Source organism: Astatotilapia calliptera, chromosome 4 (assembly GCF_964374335.1).
Source record: "Astatotilapia calliptera chromosome 4, fAstCal68.1, whole genome shotgun sequence".
Classification (NCBI taxonomy): domain Eukaryota; kingdom Metazoa; phylum Chordata; class Actinopteri; order Cichliformes; family Cichlidae; genus Astatotilapia; species Astatotilapia calliptera.
The window spans coordinates 36,206,044-36,229,370 of NC_137425.1; the positions used below are offsets into that span (position 1 = coordinate 36,206,044).

The window sequence follows — 23,327 nt, forward strand, 5'->3', positions numbered from 1 at the left end:
AATATTCTTATATTTCACTTTTACTTGTTCCCATGTTCTAGTGGGTCCTGTTGTGGCTCTAATGTGAAAGAGGATATAATATAACATATTATAATATAATATAATGTAATATAATATTGGATAATATAGTGTGATATGATAAATCTACCCTACCGCCTACTGGTGTTGGCCAGAGGGGCCGATGGTGCGATATGGCAGCCTGGCTTCTGTCAGTCTGCCCCAGGGCAGCTGTGGCTACAACCGTAGCTGCCTCCACCAGTGTGTGAATGTGAGAGTGACTGAATAGTAGCATTGTAAAGCACTTTGGGTGCCTTGAAAAGCGCTATATAAATCAAATCCATTATTATTATTATTATTATTATTATTATTATTATTATTATTATTATTATTATTATTATTATTATTATTATTATTGTTATTGTTATTATTAAATTACTTACGAGTTTAATTTGTCAGCAACTTCCTGCCAGCCCTCTCTCCTTGCTTTTGCAGCCTTTGCAGTATTCCCTTGCGTTTTAATTAAACTCTGAAACTCCTGAAATCCCTCACTCAGGAGTTCTTGCTCTGCTGCCGAAAAATACCAAGCGCTCTCCTTCGACATTTTCGCCGACCAATCAAAGGGTTGCCAATCAATGTTTCTACTATCGATGCGTAGCCCCTTTTACGACACCCAGTGATGTCACATTACTTCATCCAGCTGTACTAATCGTCAACAACAGGTGTGTTCGGAGAACCGGGATAGCGAGCTCACGGTTAGCGCGATGATTTGGTCTTGGATGTAGTAAGCGAGGTAGGAAGAACAGACCTGATGTTTATGCTACAGCCTGTTTACCGATATAATCAATATCAGATATCAGAGCAACAGAAACCTCGGTGATCAGGACGCTGGGACTGAGAACAGGAAGTGGCTCAAACGTCACAGTTTCATAACGTCACCCTGAACTCCACTCACAGAGTTTCTGTCGCCATTGTTGTTTTTAAAGTCCCGTGATAAAGGCGGGTCTTTCTGTGAATCCGCACGCTCATTGGCTAATAACTTGCGATTGACACACCGTTATCCAATGAGCGTGCGGGAACTTCCGACATAAAGTTGTTTCCTTTGAAAAACCAAAGTCTGATTATTTTTGCCTCCACTGACGGAGCCTGTTGCTCCCGCCACAGAGACACAGTAATGTCAGAGCGGTGTTTACACTCACCTGCCTCAGCACAGCTCTCACTCTCCTCCTGCTCTCTCACACTAAACGGAGGCTCAGCTAAACTCACTTCCTCTCTACTTACAGGAAACCAGCGCTCAGAGGAGCCGACCGGCCTCACATTTCACCCACAGACACGAACAGCGTGGAATTATTTTATGTCATAAGAAGAAACATATTCATGTTAACACTGACCGGCCTCAGCTCCACCTTCCTCCTCCTGCTACTCTGAAGGCTTTCACTTTCACTGCTCCGCCCTAAACACAGAGGATGCTGGGACTTGTAGTTTTTTCCTTCCGGTGTGGTCTTCCTCTTTGTTTGTTTGTTTGTGTTCAAGTTATTTCGATCATGTAAACATCAACAGAACACGTGAAGCCACACAGAGTTTGTATGTCGAGGTGGGTAGGAGGGTTTGAGGGTTAGTCACTATGGTCCAGCAGTCCATTCTGAAATTTCTCAGAGTAACAGTGTGACTAAGGAAACAATGCTGCTCAGTTAGAAATGGTTTGTTAGAAATATTATTGTGAATCCAGTTTCTAATAGTTATTGTAGGAGCCATATGAGTTGTTCCTTTTTTGACTAAGTGGGTTGGTTTAAATGGACTCACTGTATTGGTGCACGGGTGTGGGGTGTGTCTCATGGGTGTGGTAGATGATAAATGTGGTTGCACTCACCTAGTGATGGCCAAATGAAGCTTTCCGAAGCACTGAAGCTTGTATTGAAAAACGGTTCATTACTCGAAGCTTTTCAACACAGTCCTGTCCGGTGACATCTGGTGGTGAAAATTTTGAAGAGCAGCTTGAATCTGCAAAATAAAACGGACTGCTCAATCATCGCTGCTCACTCAAGAGTGGAGTTCTCTCTGATATTGGGCCACCGTTCCGTTGCTTTGAACATGTAATTGGTTTTGTTTTCTCGATTGGGGGGCTGAAAAAAATGTAATGCGTATCTGCGTAATACATTTTGATCAATAAACTTTCCCTATTTAAACATGCACTATGGTGGCCTTTCTTTGCTCATAACTCCTTGATGTTGGTAAATACAATAAGTGAGCAATATATATAATATACATATGATAACGCACAGCACATTATGGAGTATGCCCCTGCTGTGGAGTCCTGCCTCCATCTACTTGTCGTTTAATCACAGCTGGACAGGTTCATACAAAATATTAGATGAGGCCAATTGTCCTATACATATTTTTGACCTAGGGGTGGGATTGATTGTGAACTGGAAAGGGAAAATGCTTAGGGAGCTGAGTACGGCTGCATCGTCACTGATTTGTAGAATCATTTTGATTCGATACAGGATCCGATTCAATTTGATTGGAATCTGGAAAGTTTTGCCTCAGTCAGAAATATTACAATTCTGATCATTTAACAGTATATATCCATAATTTCGTATCTATTAAAAGAAAGCTGACACATGTGAGACTTAGAGATGTAAACAGAGAGTTATGAAATCTGCAGCTGCAGAAGCCAGCGAAGAAAAAAGAGGCAAACACAGCGCGGACCTGACGACGCACCAAAATCTGACTCTGACGCGTCGGGTCCGCGCTCTGTGTTCACGTTTGTATGCAGAATCCGTAAACCTGCTCCCAGTTACTGTTTTAGCTGCATGGTGTTTGACGACATGCTGTGAGGTTTAACCTGAGATGCTGGCGTTTCAGGCATAATAACGTTAATTTACAAATCGACACGGGATTTTAATGAATCAATATCACTTTATTCAATTTAGCATGGATTGTAATCAGAAAAGCATAATCAAAACCCATCCCTAATCAAGAACTTGCAAAGTAAAAACATGATCAATGTAAGGTAGCCCTTTTGTTATTTACATTTAAAAAGAGGATTAGTGTTACTGTGCGCTGGCTGAGTCTGTTTCTTTTCTTAGAAATAGTTTCTCCTGCCCTGGAGAAAATCCACTTGCATGGAACAGAAGAGGCTGTGGAGTGCAGGAACTACACTGCAAGTTGGTAGATATGCAGGTAATTCCTGGGTCCTGCAGACTATCATGTAACACTGATGTAGCGCTAATGAGTTAATACAGGCTAGGGATTGAGTGTGATTATTATTAATCAGAAGATTTAGGAATGCTACTGGAGCTGATGGGCAGTAATTAAATACACACAACACAAAATGCTTTTGCAGGTACCATGTATTTAACCGAAAGCAAAGAAAATTAAGAAAAGAAAATGAAAGCTTAAATAATCATTCCTGCTGTAGCTATTTAATTAATAGAAAAACCCAGTGGGGGTGCACAAAGGCAACTAAGCAAATTCTTCTGGCTTATACCAAGCAATATAGATTCTCAAAAAAAGTTCCCCATAAATAACACATGTTAACATCGAAAACACTGATCCACACTGAAGTCCATGAGTTTTATCTGAATATCCATGAGAGATGTCCAAGCGCTATTGTCCATAAACGGGGGAACTGGTGTGTATGATTGTGGAAATCAGTGTATTCGGAAATTACGGGACAGAGCGTCGCCTTTGATAGCTTCCTACCAGTCCAGTGGAAGCTTCAATGCAGAATGAGTCCTGCTCCTAGCCGTTCATTGGCTCGCCATCCTTTTCCATACCCAAAAAAGGTTCACCTGGCCTGCATTAAATAAACAAGGCCAATAAGAAATCACAAGAACAACATACAAAAATGTCAGCCAATTAAGCTAAATACATTAAGTTATTCTTGTTCCTGTGTACACAATTTATAAAAATAAACAATATATTGGTTAAATATAATATTTCTAACCAATAAGGATTTAACTGAAAACATTTCAACTGCTACATACATACATACTATGTAGCTCCACAACATTTGTTATTCAACAACTATCAGTCAAATCAAAATCAAATTGTTTGGACCGGCAGCAGCCGATTAGGGTCAGCTGGTAGCAATACAAACAGTCAATTAAAAGTTCAAACTCACCAATTCCATTCTGTTCAGTGCACAACAACATTATGGCTCTGGCTCACAGTAATCAGCATCTAAGTTGCATAAGTTAGTTGGTGTTAAGAAAATGCATTAAAACGGGAAAAGCAAATGTTTGCCAATACACACCTGCAACAGCTCTGTCACCTGGCTTGCCTCCACGCATCTGACGGGAGGAAGCCGGGACAGGCTTACTATGACCTACATGCCATTCGATTGGCTGAGCAAAGTCATGTGGTTGGAGTCATGCATTTGTGATGCGTTCAATGGCAGGAAATAAGTGCAGGAAATTACTCTGGGTTACACCCTCCCCCCTTGAATACATGCACGTCCCGTTGCATGACAACACTACACAATATGTACGACTGAAGGGTTAGAATTGGTGGTTGCGGTGGTCAAAGCATCTGACAGACTATGTAACAGAGACTGAACAACTGATATCAATGGATTGCCTAAGCGGGCATACTGAAGTCGCCTAGGTGGTGATCTGTGACGCGTTGACCGCCTCAGAGGGGGGTCAATAACCGAATCTGAGCAATTAAGAGTTGGTAATGTCACAGGACTAGGCTCGGCCGCTAAGTTGTCAGAGACTCCAGGATCGGACAAGTCTGTAGACACGGTTTCAAGAATGGGTTCGGGTAAGATTTCAAGCAAATCTTCCCCCGATGTCTCATCAGCGTCAAACTCCAATGGGTCTTCCCTCTGGGATCCTGACAGAGCTTCTCCAGCTGATTCCATTTCTGGTGTAGATGTTGGAGGAAGTCTTTCCTCCTCACCACTGGGAAAAGACTGTAGGGGGTTGAGAGACTTCTCCACTCTAAACTCCATTGGGAGCGGGGCAAGGTGGACAAAGGTCGGTTCAAATACATTCTCTTCAACATAGTACTCAGGAGATTCCTGTTGTTTCTTGGCCTGTTGACGAGTTAAAGAGGGTGTGATTGGAATAGTCTCATCTGATGGTCCTGACTCTGTTGCAGGAAGAAACCCACACGGAAGAAGGAGATCTCTGTGCAATGTGCGAATTGGGCCGTCTTTGCATTCTGGTTTTACAGTGTAGACGGGGAGATCTTTGGCACATTTCAGCACTACAAAGACATCTGGTTCCCATTTGTCAGCAAGTTTATGTTTGCCCCTCAGCCTCATGTTCCGTACCAAAACTCTGCTTCCAACTTCTAGCTTGTACGGTATAATACGTTGGTCAAATCGAGTCTTGTTCCTCTCAGCGTTCTTTGCAGCATTCTTTGAAGATAGCAGATAACTTTCTTTCAACCTAGCTTTTAAGTCTTGTACATACTGTGAATGTGTCTGTTGTTCTTTCTCACGTACAGGAAGATTAAAAGCGAGGTCAATGGGGAGACGAGGACAACGTCCAAACATTAGTTCGTATGGGGTGTAGCCAGTGACTTCATTTTTGGTACAGTTGTAGGCATGGACAAGTGGTTTCACAAACTGTTTCCATTTGGATTTCTGTTTGAATTCAAGAGTTCCCAACATGGCCAGTAGAGTGCGATTAAACCTCTCTACTGGGTTTCCTCTTGGATGGTACGGTGTTGTGTGACACTTTTGGACTCCCAACAGGGCGCATAACTCCTTTATCAATTTCGACTCAAAGTCTGGCCCTTGATCTGTATGGAGTCTTTCTGGAATTCCATAATAAACAATGAAGTTTTCCCAAAGACAGTTAGCCACAGTTTTTGCCTTTTGGTTTGGTGTTGGAATGGCAAGGGCATATTTGGTAAAATGATCTGTCAGTACCAGGATGTCTTTGGTGTTGCTGGTATCGGGCTCGAGACTGAGGAAATCCATACAAATGAGTTCAAGCGGACGTGATGTCCGAATGTTAACCAGAGGAGCAGCTCTCTCCGGCAAGCTTTTCCGGCGAATACACCGGCCACAGGTTTTTATTTTATTTTCCACATCCACTGCCATTCTTGGCCAATAGAACCGAGTCCTGGCAAGGTCAAGGGTCCGTTCCACTCCCAGGTGGCCCATATCATTGTGGAGGCTGTGGAGAACAGTTTGCCGCAGTTCTGTCGGAAGGACCAGTTGGTATGATGGTTGTTCATTTTCATATCTTATCCTATAGAGGATACCATCAATCAGCTCCAATTTGTTCAGTTCGCGAAGGAGAAGAGGAATTTCAGGAAGCTCTTTCCTGGCTGTCAGAGGAACTTTTTCTCCTGACTCCAACTGGTGAATAACCTCCCGAAGAGTTGGATCAGTTCTCTGTTTTTCATAAAGCTCAGAATGGGATATGGTGGAAATAACAGGAAGTCCATGTGAATCTTCTGAGTAATTCTCAGGAAGCACTGCTGTGTTGATGGACAGGGATTCAACCAAACTATTCTCAGCTTGGGTCCTGACAACACCACTTTGGCAAATCGCATCGACAACTTCAGCTGATATTTCACCATCACTGCTGCTTGAGAGATGTTGTTGAGTAAACTGATTAATTAGCTCCTCATCTTTTTGAGCAGGTTCCCCAGAGGAAGTACCATCATGGGGCAGACGGGAAAGTGCATCTGCATCCAGGTTTTGCTTGCCTGCTCGATACTGTATCTTGAACGAGAATGTAGAAAGAGCAGCCAGCCAACGATGGCCGGTAGCATCCAACTTTGCTGATGTCAAGATATAGGTAAGTGGGTTGTTATCCGTGACTACTGTAAAGCTTGCTCCGTACAAGTAATCATGAAATTTTTCTGTCACGCTCCACTTCAGTGCCAAGAATTCAAGCTTGTGAGCTGGGTAACGACTTTCACTGGATGACAACCCCCTACTAGCATAGGCTATCACCCTAAGTCTCCCCTCTTGCTCTTGGTAAAGGGCAGCGCCCAATCCGTTGGTGCTGGCATCTGTGTGGAGAATGTAAGGCAGTGCCGGATCAGCAAAACCTAGAACTGGTGCAGTGGTAAGTTTGTCAATGAGGGTATCAAAAGCCAACTGACATTCAGGACTCCACCTGGAACCAAAGGAGTGCTTGGGATCAAACTGTGAGCTCTTAGAAGTCTCATTTTTGGAGCTTTTGTGTGTGGATGGATATCCACGTGTGAGGTTGTTGAGTGGCTTGGCAATCATGGCATATCCCTTAATAAAACGCCTATAGTAGCCAGCGAATCCCAGAAAAGATTTCAAGGTCTTCAGGTTGGTTGGAATTGGCCAGGATTTCAAGGTGGCAACCTTTTCTGGGTCTGTCTCAACACCATTTTCTGAAACAATGTGGCCCAAGTATCGGACGGATGTCTGAAAGAATTTGCATTTTTCTGGAGAAAGTTTTAACCCAAATTCTCTCAAGCGATTCAACACCCTCAGCAAACGGTCTTCGTGCTCCTCAAGAGTGTTGGAGAATATGATCAAATCATCCAAAAACACGAGGACCTCTTTCAAGTGCAAGTCTCCCATGCACTTCTCCATGAGTCTTTGGAACGTTGAAGGTGCATTAGTAACTCCTTGAGGCATTCGGTTGAACTCCCAAAACCCAATTGGCGTTACAAAAGCGGTTTTGGCTTTATCAGCTTCATCCATCTCTATCTGATAATAACCAGATTTGAGATCAAGCACAGAGAACCATTTCGATCCAGTGAGTGCTGTAAACGATTCCTCCAAGTTGGGCAATGCGTACACATCCTTGATCGTTTGCAGGTTGAGTTTGCGGTAGTCAATACATAGTCGAATGTCTCCATTTTTCTTCTTGACAACCACTATTGGTGATGAAAATGATGACTCCGACTCCCTGATAACACCAGTATCTAGAAGCTCTCGAAGATGTTTACGAACAGCTTCTATGTCCTGGGGATGAATAGGTCTTGCTTTGTGTTTAAAAGGGGTATTGTCATGGAGCTTGATGTGATGCTTCACTTCCTTAGTGCAACCAAAATCCAAGTCATGATGTGAAAAAACTTCAGACATGGCATTTAGTTTTGTTGTGATCCGTTCTCTCCATTCTGCTGGTATTGGTGACTCGCCAAATTTGAAAGTGAGTGGTGTTGACACCATCTCCCGATCTGGGGGGTTGGTCACACTGTGCTCAGAGACTATGCAGTCATAGGCTCCCAGCTCTGCAATGACACTCAAAGCTGGTATATAGATGTCTTGCTCTGTTCTGTTTGACACAACAACTGGAACCTGAGTATGTGTACCACCTTTAAGAGCGACTAGACAATTACTGACACACAAACCACCCGGCAGGCCTGAACCCGGGTGCTGAATGACAACACATTGACTAGCTGGGCTGAGAAGCTTGGCAGAACCCTCGACCACAACTGTGCAGCCAGCTGGAATTAGCACAGGAGATTTACTAAGGGTCGTCACAACACCAAGATGATCATTCCAATTCTGTTGGTATGTCACTTGGAGAGTTTGCAGAACTGCTCTGTACCCGTAAGAGGTAGGCTGGAATGATGAACAGTTACTAGAAGAGAATTGTTCATAAAGAATTTCAAGTGTATTCATGCCAACAAGTACTGAGGTTGGATAATCAGGTCTCACATCAGGAACAACAAGTGCAAGCGTTTGAACTGGGAAGTCACTCCCAAGAAAGTCTTTTGGAAATGTCATGGCAACCTCAACATACCCAAGGTATGGAACACATTGACCAGCAGCCCCCTCCACATGAAGAAGCTCATTCAATGGGTGGACTGGCTGATCGGAGAGATGCTCATTATAGAATGAAACTGGAATTGTGGTAACCTGGGAACCAGTATCCAGTAGACACGGGCAGTTGCAACCTGCAATGTTGACTTCTGCTGTACATCTGGATCCAACTAATCCTGGTGGTAATCTAGTGTGGATCTTTGTCTGCGACTTTGCACACTTGGCATGCTTTTTGTTCTCAGCGGGACAAGGTTGGTCCAGCTCAGCTCCTGTTTGCCCCTCAACAGGAACTGGAACTAGTTTAAATCCTCAGAAGCAGAGGACTTTTGCTTCTGCCACTTTTGTTTGCTGTCAAATTGCTTCCGCTTGGCACTTACCAATGCTGAATTGGGTGCATTTTCACATTGTGGCTTAATGTGACCATCTTCTCCACAGCGGAAGCAAAACCCTGGTTTAGGGCTGGAGACGCTAGGTTTTGGATTCTTACCAACCTTCTTTGGCCCATAGAGCTTTGGAGCTGGGCAGGCAGCAACCGATGGTTTGACATTACACTGCTGTGCTGTCAAAGCTGAAAGCTGCTGTTGTATAGCTGCCATCTGTTGCGAGAGCCGTTTAGTCAGAGTGGTTAGCGCAGCACAGAGGTTAGTTTCTTCTCCAGTATTGGCAAACTGGGCATTAGTGGTGGCTTTGTTTTGTCGGTCCCAAATGCTGTTTCATCCTTAATGTCTTTGCTGCCTCTCTGTCCTCTTCAGTTCGAAGGAGTAATAGAAGCTCAGTAAATTTGGGGGGGTTGTGCTTCTTTTGCTTAAGTTGGAGTTCCGATATTAAATTGTTATCCCAACATCCCCTGCAGAATTGATTCAACAGTCGGTTGTCTATGTCTTTCTCTAAAACACCCCCTCTTTTTGCTGCATGCTGTAATACCACCTGCAGACGTTGCAAATAGGCCGAAGGCTTTTCTCCGCTGTCCTGGAAGGTGTCCATGAACTTGGCGTATAACTCATCTCCATCTTGCACAGTGCCATAGGCTGAGTCAAGTTGTTTCATATAGACCTCTGGTGGTGTGTCAAGGCTGAGATGTTTTACCATATTACAGGCAGGAGGCAGTAGACTGTCACGAATCAGTCTGGTGCGCTGCAGATCAGATATAGATGGATCTTTCAGGGCTAATTCGACCCCTGACCGCCATATATCATAATCTGTCTCTTGAATTGGCCTGGGCACTTTACCAGAAAACGCTCTCAGTCGATGGAATGCATGCAGCGAGCTGTCCCCACTCCGAACAACGTGTTCCACAACATAGCGTTGTACTTCAGGAGGGTTGAGATCAGCCGCTGGAATGGAGGCAGAATGCCTCTCTCCGCCGTGCGCTTCAGCACTACTGGCAACAGAAGGGGACTTAGATGGAAGAGGGGCTGGTAGTGAAGAAGGAAAGACTGAATCGGGAGGGTTTGAATCTTCTAGTTCTGGTTTTGCAACCACTGGAGTCTCTGGGTTGAGCTCTGCAAGGGACCGGCGTATCTGGGTCATCCCCTCACTGAGGACTTCTGCATAATCCCTCCCAGATAATTTGGCTATTCTTTTTAAGTCTGCCAAGTAAGTATTTGTCTTGGAACCACTAACTTTTGATGCATAAACTTCAGATAGACTTTCAATATGGAGTTTGTCACCTGAATCTGACATAGATGTGTGCGGTAGCAACTGAGACAACCGCGTTAAAGATAAACCCGAAGCGTACTCAGCGACAAGCATGTCATTAAATTCAGATTCTGGTGAATCTATAGTAACCTTGCGAGCTATGTCACCATACTGTTCAAGGAAATGTACAACTTCATTAACTGAGTGCTCAGTTACTCCGTCAACTAAAACCGCATTTGGGATCTTAATGGCAAGTGTCTCAAAAACTTCCATTATGGGGAAAAATGAATTGGTGAGTTTGAATATATATTAATTACTAACCAAATCAGCTCCTGGCTGGCTCGCCAAAAAATGTAACACTGATGTAGCGCTAATGAGTTAATACAGGCTAGGGATTGAGTGTGATTATTATTAACCTTGCGAGCTATGTCACCATACTGTTCAAGGAAATGTACAACTTCATTAACTGAGTGCTCAGTTACTCCGTCAACTAAAACCGCATTTGGGATCTTAATGGCAAGTGTCTCAAAAACTTCCATTATGGGGAAAAATGAATTGGTGAGTTTGAATATATATTAATTACTAACCAAATCAGCTCCTGGCTGGCTCGCCAAAAAATGTAACACTGATGTAGCGCTAATGAGTTAATACAGGCTAGGGATTGAGTGTGATTATTATTAATCAGAAGATTTAGGAATGCTACTGGAGCTGATGGGCAGTAATTAAATACACACAACACAAAATGCTTTTGCAGGTACCATGTATTTAACCGAAAGCAAAGAAAATTAAGAAAAGAAAATGAAAGCTTAAATAATCATTCCTGCTGTAGCTATTTAATTAATAGAAAAACCCAGTGGGGGTGCACAAAGGCAACTAAGCAAATTCTTCTGGCTTATACCAAGCAATATAGATTCTCAAAAAAAGTTCCCCATAAATAACACATGTTAACATCGAAAACACTGATCCACACTGAAGTCCATGAGTTTTATCTGAATATCCATGAGAGATGTCCAAGCGCTATTGTCCATAAACGGGGGAACTGGTGTGTATGATTGTGGAAATCAGTGTATTCGGAAATTACGGGACAGAGCGTCGCCTTTGATAGCTTCCTACCAGTCCAGTGGAAGCTTCAATGCAGAATGAGTCCTGCTCCTAGCCGTTCATTGGCTCGCCATCCTTTTCCATACCCAAAAAAGGTTCACCTGGCCTGCATTAAATAAACAAGGCCAATAAGAAATCACAAGAACAACATACAAAAATGTCAGCCAATTAAGCTAAATACATTAAGTTATTCTTGTTCCTGTGTACACAATTTATAAAAATAAACAAACAATATATTGGTTAAATATAATATTTCTAACCAATAAGGATTTAACTGAAAACATTTCAACTGCTACATACATACATACTATGTAGCTCCACAACATTTGTTATTCAACAACTATCAGTCAAATCAAAATCAAATTGTTTGGACCGGCAGCAGCCGATTAGGGTCAGCTGGTAGCAATACAAACAGTCAATTAAAAGTTCAAACTCACCAATTCCGTTCTGTTCAGTGCACAACAACATTATGGCTCTGGCTCACAGTAATCAGCATCTAAGTTGCATAAGTTAGTTGGTGTTAAGAAAATGCATTAAAACGGGAAAAGCAAATGTTTGCCAATACACACCTGCAACAGCTCTGTCACCTGGCTTGCCTCCACGCATCTGACGGGAGGAAGCCGGGACAGGCTTACTATGACCTACATGCCATTCGATTGGCTGAGCAAAGTCATGTGGTTGGAGTCATGCATTTGTGATGCGTTCAATGGCAGGAAATAAGTGCAGGAAATTACTCTGGGTTACAATCACCTAAAACCAATGAACAAAATGATTTTCTAAACTGTAGCAATGTAATGTACGTATAGTGTCAAATACATTTTTGTAGTCTTCATTAGCTTTAATTCACATGGAAGTGTTCCTAAAGTCATATGCTGTAATGATATTTACATTATGAAAACATGATTTTGGACATTTCAAGTTTTTCACTTCGGCAGATAAAATGAATTGAGCAAAATCAACTCAAAATATTCCCACACGCCAGAACGTCCTCTCTTCCTCGCTGGCTCCATATCTGTCAGTGGAATGATCACCTCTTCGCTCTCTGTCACCATCAACACACTCCACGAATCCCGTGGATGATTCACTTCCTTATATCCGTTTGAATCAGGTACCGAAGCAGTTACGTGCGTAACGAAGCTTCGGACGTCACTGGTCACGTGACTTTTGCCAAACGAAGCAAGCCTCAACACAGTGCTTCTGAACCAGTGTGTTGTTTTTTTCGACACACGCTCCGGAGCGTCAGCTTCAAGCGGGCCATCACTACACTCACCTGTTCACAGCACCTGATGTTGATGAGCAGAAAGGTAGGGTGAGCCTGAGGCAAAACTTTCTGTGGACCGCAGCTTGAATGATTTTGATGTATTTTAACTGTAACTTGATGGTTTTTGTATATTTGTGCACTAATTGATACCATAGACTAAGTTGTAATTTGACATTGTAGTTAGTGCAGTTATTGGTAGTGATGGGCAGACGAAGCCTCATGAAGCACTGAAGCTCTTCCTCCAATTGGTTCACCCCAGCACAAAGCTTCTTGAAGCTTCATTTGCTCTAGCAGGACACCTACTGGACGTAAAAATATTAGTTGGCATGAATTTGAAGAGTGTGGCCTTTTGCACACAGCCTGTAAATGTCAACAACAAAAGGAGTGTGTGAAACATGTATATTGTAGTGATGCAGTATACTGTGTATATTTATACTGGCAGTATGGAAAATGATCATTTGGAAATGCTTAAAATGGAAATGATCATTTACTGTGAGGTGAGGTGTGGTTGGGGTGTGGACAGTGGTTGTGCTTTTGTAACGTTGAAGTATGGACAGCTACACACTGCCTGTTCACATTTTATTCTGTAAAAACTAAATTTTCACTGCTTTTATGACCTTTTTAGTGGGGAGAACATAGCTAGGATTTAATGATTTAACAAATCTTTTAAATTCTTTGTCCTCCACAATGCTAAATGGCTGGGAGTCATCAATCACCATGCTGACCAGGGGCCCGTTCTTCGTACCTCGCTTACTACATCCAAGATCAAATCATCGCGCTAACTTTGAGCTCGCTATCCCGGTTCTCCGAACACACCTGTTGTTGACGATTAGTACAGCTGGATGAAGTAATGTGAGATCACTGGGTGTCGTAAAAGGGGCTACGCATCGATAGTAGAAACATTGATCAGCAACCCTCTGATTGGTCGGCGAAAATGTCGAAGGAGAGCGCTCGGCCATTCTTGTATTTTGCTCGTTTGTGTTGTTGTGTTTGCACATCTCTGTTGCTTGTGGGGCTCGCACACAAGAATTTCACTCGCATGTGCTGTGCCAGTGTGCCTGCACATGTGATGTGACAATAAAAGTGATTTGATTTGATTTTGATTTGACACAAGCTTCGAAGCCTCGATGCAGAACGTCACATCACTAGTTATTGGTAAATTGCAGTTATTTGTTTGTGCAATCTGTGCATTTGTTTAATAGTTAATCCCATGTGCTGATTTGTATATTGGACAGTTGCATGTGGAATAAAAGGAGCAAATGTTACAGTGTATTTTATGTGTTCATTGCTGCGCGTCATCGGTGTCCTCATGTTTAGCCTGCCGCGGCCATAGGTTGGAGGAGCCGCAACAAATTGTCAACAGAAAATTTTGTAGGTTTTATTGTCTTATTTATATATAGATGAGTTTTATTGGTGAGAGTTTTATAGTTTGCTGTTGCCTTTGTCGACACGCTGTTAGATTAAGCCTTTGGCTACACAATACAGATTTCTTTCAGGAGTCTTATTCCCCTGTTAGGTTTTAGCAGTACAGCTGCACAAGGCCTTGTACTGATTTTCTTTCTAGTTATTGTGCATCAGGCGGCTGAAGCCATTGGCTTGGGAGTACCGCTGCAGTTTGTGTTTAAGACAGTTTGTCTTCCTCACATCTGACGGTATGGAGGTACATAAATACCCACCGCTAGTATATACGGAAGACTAGGTTGAGTTAGTTAGGTTTAATCGGCAGATAGTGGGGGATATTGCTCCTGTTAATTGTGTGTGTCCAAGGTTTATTGAAGGGAATGTCATCAAGTTGATGTGTTGGAATGAGGCTGTGTGGCATAGGTGCAGTTCAGCGTTTGGATTTTGTAATGTTTTGAAAAAAATGGAGACACACCAATTAATACAATGTGGTGATGTGGATGGAAAGAAAAGACAGCCGAAACCTACTGCTAAGGCTTTGGAGAATCAGATTGAAAGGCTTCAAACAGAACGGCACACTACGATAGATGATGTTAATCCAAGTGATAGCATCTCTAATGTTGTAAGCAGAAGTTGTAGGAAAAGCAAACTCAGTGGCTCAATAGTTTAATCTGCCTTGTCAGCACGCATAATGGCAGAAGCTGACATGGCTGCCCTTCTTGTTCGACAGAGGTTGTTGAAAGAAAAGCATGCTTTGGAAGAACAAGAAATACAGCTTAAGAAAAGAAAGGAGCTGCTTGACTTAGAAACTGAAATAGCAGCCTCAGCAGCAAAGGTGAATGTTTTAAAAACTTCTGAAATGTCCCGAGTCTCAAGTGCTGCTAATGTTAAATCTGATGGAATGAATTCTTATTTAAATTCAAATTCAAATTTTATTTGTCACGTACACAGTCATACACAGTACGATATGTAGTGAAATGCTTGGACAACTGCTCGTGACCTAAAGAAAACAAAAAAGGAAAGGCTATGAATAAGATAGGAAATAAATATGAAAAATTAAAAAGGGTAAATTTAACTAGGAAGGAATAAAATATAAATTAAGGTTAAAAATGAAATAACTGTACAACACAAATTAGAATGAAGGGTAAATTTAACTGGGAGAATAAGATAAAATATATAAATTAAAGTTGAAAATAAAATAACTGTACAACAAAATACACAATACACAATATAGAACTATATAAGAATGTATGAAGAAATCTAAATATAAATAAATATATACACAATAACAGCAGCTGTACAAGTATTAACTGGAAATCAAGAATATAGTGACCAGTGTTGTGCAAAAACAATGTCCAGAAAGTCCAGTGTGTGTGTAAGAACCATATGTGTGGGTCAGTACTGTGTGGTGGTGTGATTGAGAGACCGTATCGCCTGCGGGAAGAAGCTCCTCCTCAGTCTCTCTGTGTTGGTCTTCAGGGAGCGGAATCGCTTTCCTGACCTCAGCAGAGAGAACAGTCTGTTGTTGGGATGGCTGAGGTCCTTCACGATCTTCCTGGCCTTGGTCCAGCACCGCCTGCTGTAGATTGAGTGCAGGTCAGGGAGCTCGGAGCGGATGGTGCGCTCAGCTGACCGCACAACCCTCTGTAGAGCTCGTCTGTCCTGCATGGTGCTGTTCCCGAACCAGGTTAAGATGTTTCCCGCCAGGATGCTCTCTATGGTGCAGGAGTAAAAGTTCCTGAGCACCTTGGAGGGCAGTTGGAAGTCTCTCAAGCGTCTGAGGTGGTAGAGACGCTGTCGGGCCTTTTTCACCACGGTGTTGATGTGACAGGACCATGACAGGTCCTGCGTGATGTGAACTCCGAGGTATTTGAAGCTGTCCACTCTCTCCACTGGGCACTCGTTGATGACGGGGGTCTGGTAGTTCCTCTCCTGCTTAGTGCTGAAGTCCACTATCAGCTCCTTTGTCTTACTGACGTTTAGAAGGAGGTTGTTCCTCTGGCACCAGTTCTCCAGATTCCTAATCTCCTTCAGGTAGGCCGTCTCGTTGTTATCAGAGATCAGGCCCACCACGACGGTGTCGTCAGCAAACTTGATGATGGTGGTGGAGCTGGTAGTGGCCACACAGTCATATGTGTACAAAGAGTACAGCAGGGGGCTCAGAACACACCCCTGGGGGGCTCCAGTGCTGAGAGTGGTGGAGGCTGAGACATGTCCGCCCATCCTTACTGCCTGTGGTCTGCCAGTTAGGAAGTTGGAGATCCACTGACACATAGATGAGCTGAGTCCCAGATGCTCCAGCTTGGTGGTGAGTGTGGAGGGAATTATGGTGTTAAATGCAGAGCTGTAGTCTATGAAGAGCATTTTAACATAATTCCCCCTTCTAGTGTCCAAGTGAGTGAGTGATGTGTGGAGGAGATGAGAGATGGCATCGTCTGTGGAACGATTTGGACGGTAAGCGAACTGTAGTGGGTCCAGTGTGTCTGGTAGTGAAGAAATGATGAAGTCTCTGACCAGGCGTTCAAAGCACTTCATCACTACTGAGGTGAGGGCTACAGGGCGATAGTCATTGAGAGAAGCAGGGTGGGGTTTCTTCGGGACAGGAACAATGATGGACTCTTTGAAGCATGTGGGGATCACCGACTGAGATAAAGAGATGTTGAATATCTCAGTGAACACAGGAGCTAGCTGGTATGCGCAGTCTCTTAGGATACGACCTGGGATGCCGTCTGGTCCTGCTGCTTTCCTGGTGTTCACTCTCTTGAAGGCTCTCCTTACTTCATGCTCGGAGATGACGAGCACGTTTCCGGTGCTGGCAGTATCTTCCTGTCTGCAGCCGTTAGCGCCGCTAACACTAGCATTGTTGGAGACCTTAGCTGCAGCCTCGAAGCGAGCATAGAAAGTGTTCAGCTCGTCTGCCAGAGTCACGGCCGCGTTCATCATACCGGTTGTTGGTGCTTTATAGTCCGTTATTGTCCTTAGTCCCCGCCACAGGCTCCTAGAGTCACTCTGTTGGAGTTGTGACTCTAGTTTCCTCCCGTAGCGCTGCTTCGCCTCTTTCACCGCCCTCCGCACGTTATATGACGCGGCTTTGTACGGGTCCATGTCCCCCGTCATGAGTCCCGTGTTGTAGGCAGCGGTGCGGGATCTCAGAGCGTCGCGGATGGTTTTATCCACCCACGGCTTCTGGTTGGGAAACGTTGTGATAGTCTTTGTCTCCACGGTATCATCCGCTAGTTTCCCGATGAATCCCACAACCGCTTCCGTAAACACGTTGACGTCATCGTCGGAGCTGTTTCTGAACATGCCCCAGTCTGCGTCATCGAGTGCGTCCTGTAACGCGGCCACCGATTGATCCGTCCAGCGCGCGACCTTCCTCTGAACCGGAACTTCCTGTTTCAGCCTTTGTTTGTATTTTGGCATGAGGAAGATGGCGGCGTGATCAGATTTGCCAAACGGGGGGCGGGATTGTGCCTTGTAGCCGTCCTTGACCGTAGTGTAGCAGTGGTCCAGTGTCCTTTCACCCCTGGTGGGGCAGGTGATGTGTTGATAAAAGTTCGGCGCTGCGCGTTTGAGGTTGGCGCTATTAAAGTCCCCCGTCACAATAAGCGCAGCGTCCCGGTGTTGTGTCTGGTGCTGTGTGAGTGCCTCATGCAGCTCGCATAAGGCGGTGACAGTGTCCGCTTGTGGTGGAATATAAACGGCACTTACAATGACCGATGTAAATTCCCGAGGTAGATAAAAAGGACGACACATGATGGACAGTAGTTCCAGATTTGGTGTGCAGGAGCGTGTGAGAGGAACAACGTTCGCACTGTTGCACCAGTTGTTGTTCACCATTAAACACACGCCGCCTCCCCTTGACTTCCCCGAGTCCCGTGTCCTGTCCATGCGGTGAACCGAGAAGAACTCGGCCGGCTGGATGGCGTGGTCCGGCACCGCTGGGTTCAGCCATGTCTCGGTGAAGCAGAGGAGATTGCAGTCCCGATTGCAGCCCCTCTAGGCCGCCGCCGCTTCCCTTTGTTCTCCCTCGAGATCTCACTCGGCCAGCTCGGATCCGGAGTTAAAAACTTCGAATTGTGAGTACATTGTATACCAATAGAAACAAGAGTGTCACTGTCATACCTAATGTACCCAATGGTGATGATTTTGCCGATTTAGAAACGCTGAAAACTAACTTAAAAAACAAAGACAAAGAAAAAGTGGTCGGAGCAGTCGTGACAGCAGCCGACCTCACCGGCGCCATCTTAACTTAAATTTAGAACGAGAGCAGGGGAGTTTAGTCGTTTTTAAATCCCAATGCTCCGACGTTCAAACCTGTGTTACCAGAGCGACCATATCAGGGTGTTGATGCAAGTGATCATCAAGCGCAGGTATTGGATGTAAGGCCCAAGGTTAAAAATATTTCTCAGCCCAAGGTCGTTTCGTTGGAACAGTCAGAGACGAAGTTATATCAAGTATTTCCAGGTGCCGTTTCGACTACTCGGATGATGTCGCAGTCTCACGCACAATCGAAACCTCTTACACATACAGTGCAAGGTAGTGAGGGTTATGATCATCTAGTCACAGTTTTGAAGAAACAAAATGAAATTACAACTTTATTAGCTGAGCAGCAGTCTCTGTTTTTGCTACCAAGTCGTGACATTCAGTTATTTGATGGTGATCCTTTGCAATATCAAACATTTATGAGAGCTTTTGAGCACATGGTGGAGAGTCAAGCTCACAGTGCTAAGGATTGTTTATATTTTCTCGAGCAATACACTAGAGGCCATCCAAGAGAAATGGTCAGAAGCTGTCAGTATATGCCTGCTGAGTATGGATATGCTAAAGCTAAATCTTTGCTCCAAGAGAACTTTGGCAATTCGCTGAAAATTGCTGCTGCCTACATCGAAAGGGTCAGTAAATGGCCACCTATAAAATCTGATGATGTGAAGGCGTTGCAGGAATATGGGTGTTTATTAAGGCAATGTTGTAATGCAATGGGAGACGTTGAGTCCTTGCATGAGTTGGATGTCTCTGCTAATATGCAAGCAGTTATAAAAAAGTTGCCTTATAAGCTCAGGGATAAGTGGAGGAATGTTGTCTGCGATCTGCAGGAAAGATTTCAACGTAAAGTGGTTTTTTGCGACGTTGTTGAGTTTGTCGAAAAGCAAGTTAAGATCGCAAGTGACCCATTGTTTGGAGACATACAGGATCCTCCAACAGCCATCAGAAAAGAGGCGAGGAATGATAAGTCTCAGTTTTACCCTAAGGCTAAGCGGAGTAGTTTTGCTACTACGGTGGCCAAGGTGGAAGGGAAGATTGAGCCAGCATTGAGGCGAGAGAGTGGTTCAGTTGTGACCAAGGTTTGCTTGTTTTGTGGAGCAGAGCATATGTTGGATTTGTGTCCTTCATTTGAAAGAAAGTTGCACTGTGAAAGATTATCTTTTTTGAAAGAGAATGGTGTGTGTTTTGGTTGTCTGCGCATTGGGCACAGAAGCAAGGACTGTAGGAAACGTCTCTTGTGTAAAGTTTGTAATCAGAAACACCCCACACTCTTACATATTCACTCCAAGCAGAGGGAAAGTGTTTCAGTGCAAACTATAGGAGGGAGAGAACCACCAGATGAAGGTCCTTCATGTGCTGTGCAAAGCAGTGGTGTTATTGGGGCCGGTGAGCAAAATAGTGCTCTGTCCATAATACCAGTTAGAGTGAAGTCTAAGAAAGGTACTCAGTCATTGGTAACCTATGCTTTTCTAGATCCTGGGAGCTCAGCTTCATTTTGTACTGAAGGGCTCATGAATAGGTTGAATCTTTCAGGAAGGAAAACTGGCATTCTTTTGCGGACAATGGGTCAGGAGAAAATGGTCAGTAGTTACGTGGTTTCAGATTTGGAAGTAGCTGGTTTGGATTTAGATCACTACGGTGACTTGCCTGACTTATTTACTCAGAAAAGCATGCCTGTTCATCAATGTAATATTCCTCGACAGGAAGATCTCAGTAGATGGCCACATTTGCGCCATATTAAGATACTGGAGATAAATTCCGGGGTAGACCTGTTGATCGGGACCAATGTGCCCAAGGCTTTAGAGCCATGGGAGGTTGTTAGAAGTCAGGAAGGAGGTCCCTATGCGGTAAAAACTATGCTGGGTTGGACGGTGACTCTCAGAGAAGATCGTAAGACTGACATTTTTGATGTGAGTGTCAATAGGATTTCCGTGTCAAGATTGGATGAGCTGTGGGAAGGTCAAATGAAGGCTGATTTTCCAGAATGTATTCAGGATGAGCAGTTTGCTTTGTCTAGAGAAGATCAGCAGCTTATGAAGTCAGTGATGGACTCTGTTAAGTTGGTTGATGGTCATTACACCATTGGTTTACCTTTTAGGTGCAATCAGGTAAAAATGTCAAATAATAGGAAGGCTGTAGAACAGCGAGCTGTGAGCCTTAAACGGAAGTTTGTCAAGGATGATTCCTGGTTGTCAGGGCCAAAGTTTCTTGCTGAACCAGAAATTAATTGGCCAGTGAACCTTGATTTTGGAAAGCTCTCTGTAAATGATCCAGAGATTAAAATGGCCAATTTAGTTAATGCTGTTGATGCAAATGAATACAAGAGTGCATCAATCAGGGACATCAAGAAGGCCTACAGAAAGCTGGCTTTGCAGTTACACCCCGACAGAAACCAAGACGACCCGCAAGCCCTGGACAAGTTCGCAGACTTGGGGGCAGCCTATGAGGTCCTCTCAGATAAGGAGAAAAGGAAACAGTATGACATGTATGGAGAGTACAGGCTAAAAGAGGGTCACCACAGCTCTCACAGCAAGATCTTCTCCAGTTTCTTTGGTGATTTTGGGTTCATGTTTGGTGGCAACCGACAGCAACAGGACAGGAATATTCCCAGAGGAAATGACATAATACTGGACCAGGAGGTTACACTGGAAGAAGTGTGCTCTGTGAACTTTGTGGGTGGCGAACGTGAGTTGAAAGAGGCAGTGGAAGGATGGAATCAGGAACAGATTCATGAGATGCTGCTGCAAAAGGGCATAAAGTGGATTTTTTAATCCCCCTGCTGGTTCCCGTCATGGCGGTGTTTGGGAACGTCTCATAAGGTCTGTCAGGAAGGTGTTAAATTCCATTTTGAAAGTGCAGAATTTGGACGAAGAAGGCCTTTGTACAGTTCTTTGTGAGGCAGAGGCTATTGTGAACAATAGACCAATAACCAAAGCCTCTACTAATCCTAATGATTTGGAGGCCTTGACTCCTAACCATCTGTTGCTGCTTAAGACCAAGCCATTGATACCACCAGGAGTGTTTCAGAAGGGGGACGTGTATGGACGACGTCGATGGAGGCAAGTACAGTACATGTCTGACCTGTTCTGGAAGCGCTGGGTTAAGGAGTACCTGCCCCAGAGCGTCAGACGTGGCAGAGAATCGGACGGAACTTCCTGGGGATGTGGTTATCGTTGTCGATGATTCTGCGCCTCGTAACTCTTGTGGAAGCAATTTCTGACGGTAAAGGACTTGTACGTCAGGTTCGTGTTAAAACAAAGACTGGTTGTTTGGACAGGCAGATCACTAAAGTGTCTTCTACAGGAAGCAGAAGAGTCATGAAGATTGACTTTTTCAAATGTCTATTTGTATTATTAGTATGTATATTTGTTTATTTTGAATTAAAATTGTACCTTTGAATGTTTGATAAAGGATTGATCATGTTTATCAGTATGTCTCCTACATGAATGAATGAATGAATGAATGAATGCTTTATTGGCCATATGCAGGTTGCCCCACAGAGGAATAGGACCCCCCCCCCCCGACTTACACACACAACAACAAGACAACACAAGGGAATACAGTCGGAGATCGGCAGCGTTGGGAGAATAACACTGAAAAAATTACACAACATTGGGAAAAGTACAAGAGGAAAAAAAAGAGACCTCTTCTCACGCTGGGCACCTATGGGAGGACAGCATGAGAACAGGAAACAAAAAAAAACTCAAAAAGTACATTAATGTCCACATCACAACATCAGAGCACATGACAAGCCACAGGGGATGGATAGGGGGGTGGGGGGTGATTCGAAGGAACACAGCAGTCGTCCTGCACCATGCTACCATTTCAGCGCGGCACGCAGACCCGCTGCCTTCCCCCGCAGGAACAAGCATCGAAGGCGTTTGGAAGGGAGGGGATGAGTGCGTGCTTATCAGTGTAAGTGTATGTGTGTGCGTGGCCATAGTTCAGCTGAGACAGTGTCCTTCGCTGTATCAGGCTAAGTAAACAGTCCTCCAGCCGATCCAGGTGTCCTTCATGGGATGGGAAGAATAGTCATCACACAGTCGTTATCAGGGAGTTGTTTTGGTGGGCTCCAGCCTTGGGCCTGAGCAGCTGGTGCCGTGGTGTCCAAATGTAGAATATTGTTGATTTCTCCTTTATGCGAGCAGTGAATTTAGCACTCTGACACTGGGGCCTCGATTTCCCGTTGGAGCGCTGCGAGCCTCCCCATGATGGTATCAAGCTTCTGTTCCGTGGTGTTGTCATTCTTTTGGTTCTGAGACCCCACACCTGCAGTGAGCCGTTCTGCGATGTTATCCAACTTTCGCTCAAGGGTGTTATTGTGAGCAGGCCTCTCTCTGATGTATCCCATCATACGCTCAATGGTGTTAGTTTGAGTCTTCACGGCAGCTGTAAGCGTCTCCAAGGTGTTAACCATGCTGCGTTCGGTGTGGGAGGCCGCGCCTCGTCCCATCGCTTCAATTCCAGCGGTCAGCTTAGGGGGGGTTTGAACAGCTGGTTCCGCTCTCTTATTTCTCCGATAAGTCAGGGCCAAGCCAGCTCCGATCAGCAAGAACCCTGTTATCATGGTTCCGAATAGGTAAATATCCTCAGCGTCCTCGATAGACAGTCCCGCCAGGCACAAGATCCTCCAGGTTTGCCACCCATCCATCGTGTATCCGGCAGGGAAAGTCCCTCCAGGGCACTCGGGCTCTCCCGAGCCCAGACTTCTCGTTGAGAAGAGGGTGTCAATAGTGTTCAGAGACCAGTTGATCAAATCCATAATTCTCTGTTAGGTTTTAGAGAACGACAGTGAGAGACTGTTCAAGGGAAAAGTAGTGCACGCGAGACAAGACAGGACACAAGAGGCTAAGCAGGGAAGATAAGGGGAAGGAGGAGAGGAGAAAAGTGCGACCGCCTTCACAGAGAGCCAAGTAAGTACATGGTAAGTATGATGTAATTATT

General features: G+C 44.4%; 1 protein-coding gene and 1 long non-coding RNA gene across 25 annotated transcripts in view; both read right to left on the minus strand.

Moving 5' to 3' along the window:
• Positions 1–23,327, minus strand: part of LOC113021481 (NACHT, LRR and PYD domains-containing protein 12-like) — a 225,297-nt gene that overhangs the window by 136,148 nt on the left and 65,822 nt on the right. Inside the window, exon 1 of one of the 23 annotated variants that reach the window (XM_080300613.1) lies at positions 1,389–2,183. The exons of 20 other annotated variants lie outside the window; for them this stretch is intronic. The gene's annotated coding sequence lies outside the window, so the exon portion shown is untranslated. Of the gene's footprint in view, positions 1–1,196; positions 2,184–23,327 lie in introns of those variants that run through there. 2 more of the 23 variants (XM_080300612.1, XM_080300620.1) reach the window with 2 other exon arrangements.
• Positions 11,098–12,190, minus strand: LOC145428440 (uncharacterized). 2 transcript variants are annotated; one of them, XR_013908732.1, is made up of 3 exons: positions 12,025–12,189; positions 11,893–11,951; positions 11,098–11,561 (listed from the first exon to the last, which is right to left on the minus strand). It is a non-coding gene; the product is annotated as an uncharacterized LOC145428440 (long non-coding RNA). The 2 variants fall into 2 exon arrangements; XR_013908731.1 differs by having other exon boundaries at positions 11,893–12,190.